The sequence below is a fragment of the Herpailurus yagouaroundi genome, unplaced genomic scaffold, assembly GCF_014898765.1.
Source record: "Herpailurus yagouaroundi ecotype Mexico unplaced genomic scaffold, PumYag 77, whole genome shotgun sequence".
In the NCBI taxonomy this organism is placed as follows: domain Eukaryota; kingdom Metazoa; phylum Chordata; class Mammalia; order Carnivora; family Felidae; genus Herpailurus; species Herpailurus yagouaroundi.
In genome coordinates, this window is record NW_024412388.1 from 29,917,152 (window position 1) to 29,932,273 (window position 15,122).

Below are 15,122 nucleotides of genomic sequence, written 5' to 3' on the forward strand. Positions count from 1 at the left end.
AGGAAGGAAGGAAGAAAGGAAGAAAAAGAAAGAAAAGAAAGAAAGAAAGAGAAAGAAAAAGGAGGGAAAAAAAGAAAAAGAAAGAAGAAAGAAGGAAAGAAAGGAGGAAGGAAGGAAGGAAAGAAAGAGAAAGAAAGAAAGAAAAGAAAGAAAGAAAGGAGGAAAGAAAGAAGGAAGGAAAGAAAGAAAGAAAGAAAGAAAGAAAGAAAGAAAGAAAGAAAAAGACGTGATTTGATGGGGTGCTTGGGTGCTGACTTCAGCTCAAGTCATGATCTCATGGTCCGTGGGTTCAAGTCCTGCATCAGGCTCTGTGCTGACCGGCTCAGAGCCTGGAGCCTGCTTCAGATTCTGTGTCTCCCTCTCTCTCTGCCCCTCCCCCACTCATGCTCTCTCACTCTCTCTCAAAAATAAACATCTAAAAAACTTTTAAAGAAAAACATTTGATCTGAGATCACTTGCAATAAAGATTCTTGTGTAATAAGGGGTAACCACAGAAGTAAAAATTCAAAGCCAAACTATTATGGAAGAAGGAGCAAATAATGATGCTGAAGGTACAGGTGTGGTAAACTGTTACTTGTATGGTCTGCAGTGAACCACTTAGTTTTCCTGCTTTTTGGTACCCACCTCCTCCTGATTCTGCGCTGGCCCTGGGACATATTTCAACCGGTAGAATGTTGTGGAAGTGATACTATTCCAGTTCCAAGAAGGCCTTAAGAAGTCATGGCAGCTTCCATTCTTTTGTGCTCTGGGGAGAAAGCCAACCACTGTGTTGGCAGCATGACTATACCGAGGCCATCTTGCTGCTGTGAAGATGCCTGAGTTAACCACCTGGAGAGACCACACGAAGAAAAGAGGAGCTCAGACAAAAATGAGAACCAGGACCTCAGACATCAGGACACAAATCGAGCTATGCCAGCCAGCCCTCAGCTGAAGCCACATGGAGCAGAGATGAGCCCTCCCCACCAAGCCCTGCCCAAATGCAAAACCACAAGCAAATAATGAAATGGTTGCATTGTAAGTCAGGGTCTTTGGGGTAGTGTGTTATGCAGATAGCTGAAACATTGGGTTAATTTAGTAAATAAACCCAGTGGATTCCATCATTTCCTTTGGCCAATGGATAAAGAACATCTCTTTATCTCTTTCCCCTGAAGAAACACAAATGATACTCAGCTCCTTAATGGGAAAGTCAGCAAAGGTCTGCCATTAGCAAACTCAGAAGAACATGGTCAAGCGCACACTTGCCCGGCAAAGGTGGTAACTACAATGCTACCGTTGAACACTGATTGAGTGATGGTGGTGAAAACAGTCAGGGGTGGTTGTTTTAGCACTGACCACAGGCCAATCCATTCCCTTAGAGACATGAAAGACTGAGGCTCTTTCCGGGGAGTGAATGACTGTCGGAGATCTCATAGCCAGGACTCATCAGAGCCACGATTGGAGCCCAGACCCCATATTAGGCTGTGAGCAAGCAACTAAAACAAGCAGAATGAATAAATGCCTGCCCAGGAACTCTGAAGTCAGAGCCACATCTGCATCCCAAAGATAGGAGCCTACATGCTCCCCAAGCCCTCTTGTCCAGGGAAAGAGGGAACGGACAGGCTGAGCTCTCACCTCCTCAGGGTGAGCGGACTCTCCTTTATCTGGACCAGACCCCCTCCCCACCAGAGGATGAACATCCTGGCGAGGCTCCACAACAGGGTCCACCCCAGACCAGCCCCAGCCCTGGCCCCAGTGCATTTGTCAGGCAGCCAGGGCCTCATGCCTGCAGGCTTCATCGCCAGGCCCGCAGGAATCGCTTGACTCTGAAATTGGTTCCAGGAACACTTTTGCTCCCATTATTATACTGCCTTCCCTGACACCCCCTCCCCCAGCACCTTTTTTTTTTTTACACTAAACTTTCTCTGAATTCACCTGATTTTTCCCATCTCCTTTACATTCTTTATGGCAATGGAGAAATAATCACCGCTTCTCCGGCAGGGTGATGGGAGTGTGCAATATTAACTGTAAATCAGGCAGAAATTGGTGGAAGGGGAAGGGTTTGATGAGGTGCAGAGACATTATATCATTTTAAAGCACTTTTCTGGTCTCCAGTAATCCCCATGTAAATGAAAAGGAGTTGACGACGTGCCTCTCTCTCTGAGGCTGCCTTTAGGAATGCCGAGAAAATGCTCCTGGAAGGAGGACACAGGGCAGAGGAAGGTTGGCTGGGGTCTGACAGGGGAGGCAGAAATGTCCAGGGCTGTGCCCCCAGCCCCTCCAAACTAGGGCTGGGCACACACCCCAGGCTGGAATAATCCTGACGGGGCTGTAGCTTCTTGGAAGATGAGGAACCCATGGCAGCGGGGAGGCGGGGGGAGCGCTGTGCACCAATAGGCGGCGGGGCTTGGTCAAACCTCCCACATCCTACAGCCCAGTGGACTCATCAGGAGTGGTGCTGCCCCCAAGGGGGCGTCTGAAACATATGGTGACTTTGGGGATTTTGTCCGCGGTCATAATGCCTGGGAGGCACTACAGAACACAGTAGAAGCCAAGGATGTTAAACATCCTGCAACACAGGACTACTCCCACAAAACTATCCCTCCTAAAATGCTCTTGGCTCCCCCTCTGTATAGTCTCCATACAAAGAAATGATCATCCTGCAAAATGACCGTCTATCAAGACCCATTGCCACCGACCGGCAGGGGCCATCTCACCAAGGAAAGGTTCATGACCTCCTGGGCTCCTTTAAATCTAAGTTCATTAGTCAGTTGAACTGAATTCAGCCACCTGTATTTCAGCCAGACTGGGAGGGATGTCACTGATTTTAGTAAAGGGAATCACTGCTTCAGTTACTGCTGAGAAAGGAAATGATGCTGTGACCCAGTGCTTACTCATCACTTCGATTTTTACTTGATACTTATTGACAATGTTCGTTAATACTTATTTAATCATTGTTATATGTCATGGAATGTTGTGAGTGCACATATTTTAAATGCAATGAATTGCTTACAGTATCTCGAGCCTTCCTACTCAGGGTCCACACCTGCCGGCTTCAGGGTCCAGCTTGCTCCGGATCATGTTTCAACTCAGAGCCATCCGTGTCCACGTCTCCCACGCAGTGTCATCCTCTGAGACGCCAGGCATAGAGGATGCTGCACTTTCTCACAGAGCACTCCGCCCGCATCTCCGAGATTTTCTTCTAAGCTACTGATACTTCTTTTGCATTTGCGATGCTGGCTCTTTCTTGATCTTCCCAGAAGGTGTCCACAGAAGGCTTTCAGATCACAAACAAGACTTATGCCTTCCTCAAACGGCCATAGGGTATTTTGTCAACTGACCCATCCAGGGGCTGGCTGTGGGTGCCTGGTCAGGCGTCCCTGCAGCTCCACAAAGATCACACGTGTTGGGTAAGTGCTGGCCACGCCACCCAGGCGCCCCAGAAGAACAATGATTTTAAGATCACAAGACGGGTCCTGGTTATAGAGATGCTAAAATAGGAAGAAGTGGATTTCGTAGCATCTATATGAGATATGATATTAGAAAATTAGTTGGTCCATGTGGACACACACCCAGAGCTAGTGTGTACAGACACGCCCTGGGAAGCTGCCTCAGAGACCCTGTCTGCTGACATGTCCAGACTCCTGTCTCAGGATGGTGCATGTAGATGTGCCTATGCTGTTGAGTCGGGAGATTTAGCAAATAAAAATGCAGGACACCTAGTTAAATCTGAATTTCAGATTAAAAAAAAAACTTTTTGTTTCAGTAAGTCCGAAATATTTCATGGAACATTCTTATATACTGAAAAAAAAAAGAAATTATCTGAGATCCTAATTTAACTGGGCATCGTGTATTTTATCTGGCAATCTCACTGTGGTGCTTAGCGTAAAGCTAATATGTACAGACATGGCCCAGACTTGAGTTCCTGTACGACTCTGGCTGTCCTGCCTGCTCTCTCCTCATGAGTATGAGCTCAGGGTGTGGTGGATGCAGGGGTGAGGTGACCTGCTCTAAGCCTCTTGGCGCATTTATAACCAGCCTAGGATCGGCCTCAGTGGCTGGCTTACCACTCGTCTTGCACTAGTCACTGATGAGGTTGGGATAATGAGGAGGAAGCCAGGCCCGGGGCCCTGGGGGTTCACAGCCAAATGCAAGGACAGACCTTCACAAGCTGGGGTCCGGGTCTAACAGAGAGACACCTGAAAGGGAAGCAATGACTGTTTGAGGGGCTCAGGGAGCTTTCCTAGAGCAGGGAGTGTTTTGGACAAGCAGAGAGGTGGAAAAAGGTTGCCAGGGAGAGGGAATGACTTGCACAATGCAGCGTGAGTATGAAGGTGCCAGAGAAGTCCTAGGAAAATGTGCCAGAAGTCCAGGGTGCCTGGACGATGAACGCATTGGGAACTGGGTTGGACTTCCAGCTGTGTAACTTCACGGTGACACAGTTAAGTACCCGAACTCAGCTCCCGAACATCACACGGACAAGTGCTCAGTATTGGAACACCTGGGCACCGAGCGAGGCAGTTTGAAAACCACTTCCGAGGGCTTGAGCATGCGCGAGGATTTCAGACACGAGACCCACACAATCAGACGTGTTAATAATCATCATCACAACCATTAGAGCCTACCAGTGATGGAGTACTTGCTATCTGCTTTGCTTTTATTAATAGCAACGAGGGGCACCTGGGTGGCTCAGTCGGTTAAGCATCTGACTTCGGTTCAGGACATGATCTCACAGCTCATGAGTTCCAGCCCCGCGTCGGGCTCTGTGCTGACAGCTCGGAGCCTGGAGCCTGCTTCCGATTCTGTGTCTCCCTCTCTCTCTGCCCCTCTTCCGCTCATGCTCTGTCTCTCTCTGTCTCAAAAATAAATAAACGTTAAAAAAAACCAAACATGACATTAGGTGCCAGACAGGGTGATAAGCATTTACTTGCATTATCTCATTTGGTCTTCCCAACACCCCTCAGAGGCTGGTTTTTATTCTCCCCACGTGGTAAAGAATGAAACCGACGCTCAGCACGATGACCAGACTTGCCCAAAGTGGCATAGAGGTTGTAGCAGAGCCGGGACCAGAACCCTGACTGCTGACATCGAGGCCGGCTTGTCATGTCTCCCTGTGTAACTGAAACTCCTGGAAAGCCACAGGGGTGCCTCGCATAGCACATTCTGCAGCCTTCCCTGGGAAAAGGCAGAAGCCTTGTCTCTCCAAGCACAAAGAAAGGCTAGATTCAGAATTCCATGAGCATCCTAATTTCTGTGCATATTTTAAACGACAAATCAGGCTGCAATTAGAAAGCCCCTAACCAAAATTCAAGCCACATGCTAACAGGCTGCGGTCAACATCCACAGTGGGGTGGGGGGTGGGGGGGGGGCATGGGTGCGGGGATCGGCTCAGCTCAGGGAACCAAGTCTCAGCGGGAGGGTCTCTGAACCGGGGGTCCCCAGGGTATGCAGCCTAAGGGACTGGAGGCAGGCACCTGATTTCTCTGCCAAGTGCCTGCAATTATAGCAATTCTCTCAGTGCCACAGACTCCCGGGAAAGAGTCATCTGGCATTTGGTTAAACTGATTAGGAATCACTTGCTCTGTTTTAGCGTCATGCCTGAGTCTCAGCAATGAGTAGGGCTCCTGCCCAGGCTTTCAAATCTGCATGGATCCCAACCGTCCCAGGGTCATCTCCAGATGCCCCTCGCAGTCCTGGGGATTTTGTTTCTGACCCTTCCCCTTGCCGGGTTCGTTCATAACATATTACTTGCTTAACAGCACTACCCACTCACTCCTTTCCACTCTCACCTTGGGGAATTTCCAGAAATACAGTTCGGGAGCTTCTCCCCAGTGCCATTCAGAGTGGAGCTTGGGTTGGCCTGGGTGTGCTATAAGGAGGCCCCTGGGTGACCACGTTTGGCCTGTGGTGACGTGGGCTTCCAGCTCCCTGGCGTTAATGGTGTGATAGCACCATTTTCTATCGCACCCCGTTCCTAGATGCCTGTGAAGTGCTGTTCCTCAGCCCTTTTCTGGCAGTTTCTCTCACCTTTGTTGGTATATTAGTCTGTCATTTGTCACACAACAACCTCCCAATCCCAGTGGTTTCCCACAACGCACGTTTATTTTTGAATTCATGGGTCTACAGGTCGACCTAGGTTTGGCTACTCTAGACTGAGTTCATGTGGCCCCAACTGGACCCGGGCTTTGGGGTGGATTCAAGTCTCCCAGGCATGTGACACTCCAGGGTCCAGGCTGGAACGGCAGTGGCTGCCTGGAGCATGCTCTTTTCATACCAGATCACAGGCGCACAAGAAGTCTGAGGAACGGGGACAGAGCTCAGGGTCTATGCACCAAACTAGCGCACGGTCCCTACTAGTCATGTTGCAGTGGCCAAAGCAAGTCAACTGGCCCAGGTCATCGCCATGCTACACACCCGCCACCGTGGCTGCAAAAACTGCAAGTAGGGGCGCCTGGCTGGCTCAGTCGGTTGAGTGTCCGGCTCTTGGTTTCAGCTCAGGTCGTGATCTCACAGTTTGTGAGTCTGAGCCCCACGTCGGGCTCCATGCTGCCAGCGTGGAGCCTGCTTGGGAGTCTCTCTCCCTCTCTCTCTGTCCCTCCCTGCCTCCCTCTCTCTTTCTCTTTCTCAGTAAATAAACTTTAAAAAAACACCCTGCAAAGTCACATGATAAAGGGTGTGGATGTGTAATTCTAACCCCGGGATGGAGTGAAAAATCAGAGCCACAGAAACACGATCATCTGAGTTCTCACTGAGTCCCTCCACTCCCGTCCTCGGTGAGCACTGAGGCCAGACACTGAGGCTGTTCACGTGCACACACATCTGGAGCTGCCACGGGAACAGGCGTGGGGCCGTGGTTCCTTCCAGAGAGCACATGACCCCACTGTGGCCCCACTGTGACACTGAATCATTGAAACAATAGAACAACTTGAGCATCTGGATTCCCAGGACGAGTGTCTGTCCCCCAAGTACCTGGACTTGTCCTGGAGAACCCAGTCTCCTGGGAGGCAGGCTCGGGCCCTCATCGTCCACAGCCAGGGCTTCATTGGCTCAAAAAGGCCTCATGCGGCTCAAAGTCCCAAGAGGCTCAAGCCCACCTCCCCGCAGGGGTTGTCGGACACCCCAGAGAGCTGGCAGAGACTCTCTACACCAGGACAGGAAGGGTATGTGCAGGGCATCTCCCTGGACCCCCTTGTACGCAGATGGGAAACTGAGGCCCAAGAAAGGAAAGGTACCAGAGACAGTCAGCAGCAAGGCTCCCTGTCTCCCACCTCAGGGCTTTTCCAATGCCCCAGAGAACCCGATGACCACAGGCCTCCCAGTCCCACGCCCTCCCAGTATCCCCCGCTGACCTTGCCTCTGGCCTGTCGTGGGCTCTTCAGGAATCCCGGCAGAAGCTGCAGGCCAGCTCCTCTGTTTCTACTTGAAAGGAACGGCCTTTTCCCAGGGACGATGAGTTGGTGATAGGACCAGGGACAGGAGCTCGTTCCGGAAAGCCAGGGCCTGGACAAGGCCGGGCTGGGCTGATGGAGAGGTGTCGTCGGGGTGTCAGCATCCAATTAGCACCCTCTGTTCTCAGAGCTGCTGTTGAGAGGGCTTCTGAGCAGCTGGAAGGGAGCAGGCTGGCCGGTCAGCTGGGGGATGAGCACTAATTGGGTGTCAAGCACACCAGGGCCCACAGGCTCCCCTCACTTCCCCACTAAACGCCCCGAGACCACCGCAGAGAGCCGAGGGGCGGAAGGCAGCTAATTGGTCCGGCCTGCCCGGTGAGCCCTCTCTCCGCATTCTGATGCCCTGTCACTCAGCTTCCTTTGTCTTCCATTTCAAGGGCTGGGGGAAAATTGCCCGCATCTGCTGAGAAGTTTCCTGTAAACCTCGGGGTGGGAGGGGAGCTTATTTTAAAAGAGGCTCTAGGCAGGGACATTTTGGCACATTTCCCACAACTGGTCCCAGTTGTCCTAACTGTGGGGAACTGTGGGGACAGCCCTCCCACACACTCCTTCACACTCCTGCTTGTCCGTATTTTTAGACAAGAGTTTCCAAGTCACCCGAAAGCTAATGAAATGCTTTTTGTTGCCTTTTGCCTGGCAGTATCACTCTTCATTGTGGGGAGGGGGGGGGTGACTATTAATACCACTGCATGTTTCCCACACTTGAGCTAGAAGAAACCATACTTTACCTTAGAGGAAGCAAGTGTGGCTTTGAACAAGTGCGTGGGCACAAACGCACAGAGGTCTGGCGACCCTGGGTTTAAGCCCACCGGACACACAGAATGTTGAACTTCGAGGAGTAGTGAAGTGAGGCTGGAATTTCTCCAACAGGTGTGGCTGCGAGGATATTTTGAGATCTGAAGCTCTCCAATCTGGGCTTTTGCTCCCCTGTGTTTTCCCCACTCACTCCCACCCCCAAGCCGGTCGTCAGCACTGTGCTTACTGCCTTGGGAGAGAGGCGGGCAACAGGGCAAAAACCAGAAATAGCCTGCAAATCTCTCCGGCTTTTGTGTTCCATGGGGGAAGGGGATTTCTCAGGCCTAAAGAAGTGTCCAGAAGCAGGGGGGGAGAGCTGGGGTTTGCTTTCCATACCCTCCTTGGGTAGAAATCCCACCCACCCCATCCCACCCCACCCCGCCCCCAGGGCACGGAAGAGAGAGACAGGAGAGAGGATGGGTGGGACCCCATTCTCATTGGCCTCTGGGAGGGTCACTTAGGCAGGTGAAACTGTGAGTGACTCTTAAATCATTCCCCAACTTCAAGCATGACCCAGAAGCACCAACATATCACTAGGCCCTATAGGCAGCCGTAGAAGAGGGTGCCATGGGGACCAATGACCAGGGGCAAGAGGCCTATTCCCTCACTCTCCTTCCCAATGCTTTGGCTCTGCCTAAGAGCCCAGAATCACAACTCTTCCCCTGTGAGTGGGGATCTCTAAGGAAAACGGAGAGTGATCTCTATCCCTCAAGCTCTATGAAACAAGGATTCAGAGGCCAAAAGTCAATTTAGTAGTAGAAACCCATTTAAGGTAATAGACGTCACACACATGAATGGGGAAACACGCAAGGTGGCCTTAAGATGGTTTTGTATCACCTTCCTTCACTTTATCGGAAATAGCCCTCCCTCTCCATGCAGCCTCCCTCCTCTTCACCTGCCCTTTCTCCATAGCATTCACCATTATCTGACAATAACTAAATAAATGCTCAGATACCAAATGTTTAGTTATTGTCCTTACTCCTGAGGGCAGGGATGTTGTTTGTTCTGATGCTTAGAAGAGGGCATAGCCTCAACACACAGGAGCAGGAGAGCAGCTTGTGTGCTCAGTGGTGACACCTACTGGCAAAGGGGATATTGCAGCCCAACTCTACTAAACATTACCTCTGCTGAGCCAAAAGGAGGGAGCCCCTTCCTAGGTACTATAAGTGATAGGACTGGGGAAACTCCAGGCAAGGGAGGAATTTGTCTGGACCTAAGACACAGACTTAAGAGGGAGCCTGGGCCCCCCCCCCCCCCCCCCCCCCCCGTGAAGCATGCATCTTACAAAGAAAAGGGATGATAACGTAAGATCTTTGACTCTCACCTTGTAGCCCCCAAGCCTCACATTCTGCATAGCTGTCACCTTCCTTCACTTTGGTTCTCCTCCCCTACCTCTTTTATTTCAATTGACGTCTCTCAAAATTTTATTGAATTTAAGCATCAAGTGGGGAGAGAGAAGGTGAGGAGAGGAGACAGTTGCAAGGGAAGTAGAAGGCCCACCCCAGAGAAGCTTAACACCAAGCTAAGGAGGTAGCACAGGGGTACCTGGGTGGCTCAGTTGGCTGAGCATCCAACTCTTGATTTCGACTCAGGTCACGTCTCACAGTTCGTGAGGCTGAGCCCCATGTCGGGCTCTGTGTTGACAGCGCTGAGCCTGCTTGAGATTCTCTCTCTCCTTCTCTCTCTTCCCTTACCTCACCATTTCTCTCTCTCTCTCTCAAGAAAAATAAATGAACTTAAAAAAAAAAAAGGAGATAGCACAGACTGAGTTTGTCTTGACGTCTAGCATCTTCAGAGCTCTTTGAAGCCTGCAGAGCACTTTCCCATCTATTTCTTTATTGGATCTTCCTATGACCTATCCTGGTGGGCAGGGCAGGGCAGTCATTCACAAGCTCTGTTTTATTGATAAGAAAACTTGAACCTGATGAAGAAAGTGACTTGTCCAAAGTCCCTTGACCGGCCAGGACTCACACCTAAGTCATCTCTGATTTTGTACTGTCAGATATTTTTGTTTTGGGGTCTCAGCCATTAGGGAGTAAACAGTCCCACTGGGGATATGAGGCATGCTGCTAAGAAGCAAATAGTAGACCACAGCAGAGCACTGGAATACACAGGACTCGGGGAGCCTGGGGGTGGAAGGGCGAACCCCACCCTCTGTAACAGTTTTTACTACAGTTATCTTTCCCAGGAATGCTATCACGTTAGGACTAGAATTTTAGTAAAGTGGGAACTGTGAGGTTCTCCAGCAGGGGTCAGAAAGCCAGGGCCTCCCCATCAGGACATCCACATTCTGGTCTTTGCAAGAGGAAACCTCTCACTGCACCCCTGGGAATCTTTGCCCTAATTCATTATCAAACTGCTTGCAATTATCAAACTGTGCTCCCTCAAGTTGACCTTTAGCTGGGGAACAGCTATATTTAGAGAAAACCAGCCCTTTGTAATTACCCCCACTCAGATTACTTAAAGGTCGGCAGCAGATGTGACAGTTTGATCCGTGGGAAGGCCTGTTTCCAGGATCCCAGGATAATTATTCAAACCAGACAATAATTAGCAAATGTTTTCTACAAATGAATCCATCCCTGTTGTTCAGCCCCAGAAGGGAGCCCAGAAGGCTCACCAGGCCAAAGTTGCCCCCCGTAGATATGGTACCAACAATCCCCTCACGCACATCCACCCCCTTACGGTTTACAAAGAACTTCATACGACTGAAGTTCAGCGACGCAACTTCATACGACTGACTCCTCACACCAGCCTTATATGAGACACACTTCTGTACTTTACAGGTGAGGAAACTGAACCTCAGAGAGGTTGAGTGGACTGACCCAGTCACATGGTTGAACCAAGACTTAACTACAGGTCTTCTGGCTCCAAATTTCTTGCTCTTTCCTAAGAAAATGTCTCGTTCAGCGAATGTTTATTGTCTACTTTGATCCTGGCCTTTTGGCGGGCTGCAGAAAGGATAGGAAGACCTCAGCACTAGCCCCTGTGTTTGGAAACTCAGATTGCCGGGTGGGGTAGAGAGATGTGAAATGTTGACAGGCTAGAAATAGCAGCATCTCTAATGAGTGTCCATAAACTCCCTGCAAGAACAACTTTGGATATCAGAAGTTAAGAGTCCCTCTATCTAAAGAGATTAAGGAAGGGTTTTGTGGCAAATCAGCCAAAGACAATGGAGGAAGGCTCCAGATGGGGAGGAAGAAAAAGCATTAAAAATGAAGTCAACTGACATCTTCACTTAGGACATTTAAAGTAACTAAGTAGGGGCACCTGGGTGGCTCAGTTGGTGAAGCTCCCTACTTAGGCTCAGGGCATGATCTCACAGCTCATGAGTTCGAGCCCCACGTTGGGCTCTGTGCTGACATCTCAGGGCCTGGAGCCTGCTTCGGATTCTGTGTCTCCCTCTCTCTGCCCCTCCCCTGCTCATTCTCATTCTCTCTCTCCCTCTCTCACAAAATAAATAAACGTTAAAATAATAATAAGGCTAATATTGGTAATTAACATCTATTTAGAGCTTACTACATTAGTGGCTCTTCTAAGTACTTTCCACGCATTCATTTATGTGCTTGTCCCTACAACCCCATGATGCAGGTACCATGGGTCTTAACATCATCCGCATTTTATAGGTGCAGTAACTGAGGCACAGAGGGCTCATGGGAGGTGATGCACACGGGATCCTGCACTTCAGGTGAGCAACACCAGCAACGCAGCTGCAGAGACACAGCGGTCCAGGTGAGAGAGGCGGAGGGCGTCTGGAAGACTTCATGTTCTTTTTCAGTGGGCAGAGATGCTGGAGTCGGGAGGTCCTTAATCCAACATGACTGGGGTCCCTGTAGAAGGCTGCCAAATCAGTAGGAACCGGCGCACCTCCTACATGCGACTGTGACCTGGTGAGATGAGCTTGGAGTGGACGACTTCTAGGAATAGACGGAGTCGCTGATGAGCACCCTTCTAATTCAGAGATTCTGTCGTTCCCATGATGTGCATGCAGAGGGAGCGTCTTGTCAACGGCCCAGGCTTCGAGATAGCGAGCTCACAAGGACACACAAAGGTGGGTGTGGGGGTGACATTAGCTTCATTCCATCACCAACGGAGCGTCCCCTGGGGAGAAATTAATACCTCATGCAAATGTGAGTCTGAGGTTTGCTCATGCTAAGCTTGAGGGAGAGAGAGAGAGAGAAAGAGACAGAGAGAAATGGCAAAGTCTTAATAAACCCTGAGGATAAGCTCCACCACGAAAATATCGTATACCTCTTTAGGTAAGAAGATATTTATCCGAGACTTCAGAAGCACTCATTTACCTACAAACATCATTTATTTTTCCATTTATTATACCACATTTCCTCTATCCTCTTCATTCATGCAAATCCCCAAAGGTCTGCCCTGACTGCGGGTTCTTCAGCCAGCTGGCATTTACTGGGCCCCCTCCCAGTGTCAGGCCTAGGCTAGGCTCTAGGGACACAGTGTGGAAAGAAAAGCCTGGAACACAGGCCGTCGGTCTGCACTGTCCAATACTGCAGCCACTAGCCACATGTGGCTATTTGTATTTAAATGTATATTAATTAAAAGGACTTAAAACTCGGGGCGCCTGGGTGGCTCAGTCACTTAAGCGTCCGACTTCAGCTCAGATCATGATCTCATAGTCCGTGAGTTTGAGCCCTGCATCGGGCTCTGTGCTGACAGCTCAGAGCCTGGAGCCTGCTTCAGATTCTGTGTCTCCCTCTCCCTCTGCCGCTCCCCCACTCACACTCTGTCTCTGTCTCTGTCTCTGTCTCTCTCTCTCTCTCTATCAAAAATGAATAAACATTAAAAAAAATTGTAAAAGAAAAAGGACTTAAAATTAAAAACTCAGTTCCTCAGCCACAGCGGCTGCATTTCAAATGTCTAACATGTGGACGGCATCGTGTCCTGCAAAACACCATGCAAACATGGAACAATTTCATCATCACAGAATTTTCTGTCAGAAGCGCTGGTAGATGAAACAATGCTCATACTGGGCAAAAGGTGAGCCTGTTTTAATTACTAGCTGTTCTGTACAGTAAGTGTTTGACGATTCTGGTTTGTTTGTTTTTTTTTTTAATTTTTTTTTCAACATTTATTTATTTTTGGGACAGAGAGAGACAGAGCATGAATGGGGGAGGGGCAGAGACAGAGGGAGACACAGAATCGGAAACAGGCTCCAGGCTCTGAGCCATCAGCCCAGAGCCTGACGCGGGGCTCGAACTCACGGACCGCGAGATCGTGACCTGGCTGAAGTCGGACGCTTAACCGACTGCGCCACCCAGGCGCCCCGACGATTCTGGTTTTTAATCAATTCACACGGGCCTCAGCTCAGCTTGGGCCGAATGAGTGAGGTAGGGCAGTTCTCAGATACATTTCGGCACCACGAGCATGGTAACAAGAGACTTTTCAGGGGGACATAATGTATGGACACAACCAGACGGCAATCGGCAGTGCACCTGCTCATTGGAGCCCATATTGCGGTGCGTGTGCACGTGGGGACTCACATACACTCACACACATGCGCTCCTGCACGGATCTGCTCAGATACACACAACCGCACAAATAGGCGCACACAGTCGTTAACCCACACACTCTTCCACGCCTGTGATTGCATATGCAATCACACCCCACTCTTGCAGATACACACACACACACACACACACACACACACACACACAGTGTTTTACACAAAGGCGTCCTGCATTACTGCCAGGTTGTCACACATGATTGAGTTGGCTACAGTTAAGTTCTGTGGCTTTTTGCTATCCTGATATAATACAGAAACAGATGGCCCAATTTTTCTTGCATTTTCCAGATTCAAGATAAATGCCTGGGAGCCCCACGGTAACCCTGTCCTTGGGATCCGTCCATTCATTCACCGTTCAGCAAACATTGATTGAGGGCCTAGAAATCGACAGAATCACAGAGGAGGTTGGTAACTAAACCACAGAAATTCCACCGCGGGTATCAGGCTCGGGGGAGGGAGGAGGTACCATCCTACAGCACACGGGGTCTCCAGGCCCCACCCTGGGACCAAAACTGCAAGGGAGACCCCACCACTGCCCCCCCAGGTGCCCCTGCCAAGGATGACGGGCTGTAATTGAATGGGGGCAAGCTGAGGGGGGCGTTAAATCTCTAGGTGGGAGCAGATGGTGTAGATTAGAGGCATTCAGGGGTAGACAAACCTGCCAGCCTCAGCCAAACGTCCTCTATTCTCTTACCTGTGCCTTCAAGCCCTCTCTCCTACCCTGCACTTGCCGTCAGCGTGCAACCGTGCTCAACTCTTCCGATTTCAAAAAAACCCTCACTTTATTTCACGGTCCCCTTCCTAACATCCAACTATTGTCTAAATTCCCTCAGTCACAGCAAACTCCCCCAAACTACTGTCGAACCCTCATCCCAATTCTTGAGCCCATCGCAGCATGACTGGTGACTGTCCCCAGCTCCACAAAGCTGCTATCCCCGACTCACCAGCAGCCACCACCCTGCCAAGTCTGCTGGTCGCCGTTCACTCCTGTCCTGCCAGACCACTGTGCTGCACTTTATGTGGCAGGCCAGTTCCTCCAGAGTCCCTTCCCGTTCTCAAACTCTGCCATGCACTAGGCACCACGGGGGACAGTAGTAAGTGTGAGTCTCCAGTCCCGCTGTCTGGGGATCCAGGGTTTAGTTTGCCGTTGTGGTGAGACCCTGCTAGGATGCTTTATGATACAATAAACACCCTTGGTTTAGGGAAAAATTACATCCTCCAGCAAGGAGGGGTCCCGCATGCCACCTTCCCTGCAGGTGAACCCCAACATTCAGCTTTATTTTCCTGGCACATTGAACCAATGGCAGTGGAAGAATTTATTGATGGGTTCAGGAGGGTAGACAGAATCTAGAGTCTTAGAAGTCTGTTCTGGGTTA

At 50.1% G+C, this 15,122-nt stretch overlaps 1 long non-coding RNA gene across 1 annotated transcript; it reads right to left on the reverse strand.

Moving 5' to 3' along the window:
- Positions 1-11,701: 11,701 nt before the first annotated feature.
- LOC121026889 (uncharacterized) lies at positions 11,702-14,857 on the reverse strand. The gene is made up of 2 exons (XR_005788481.1): positions 14,691-14,857; positions 11,702-12,317 (listed from the first exon to the last, which is right to left on the reverse strand). It is a non-coding gene; the product is annotated as an uncharacterized LOC121026889 (long non-coding RNA).
- Positions 14,858-15,122: the final 265 nt, after the last annotated feature.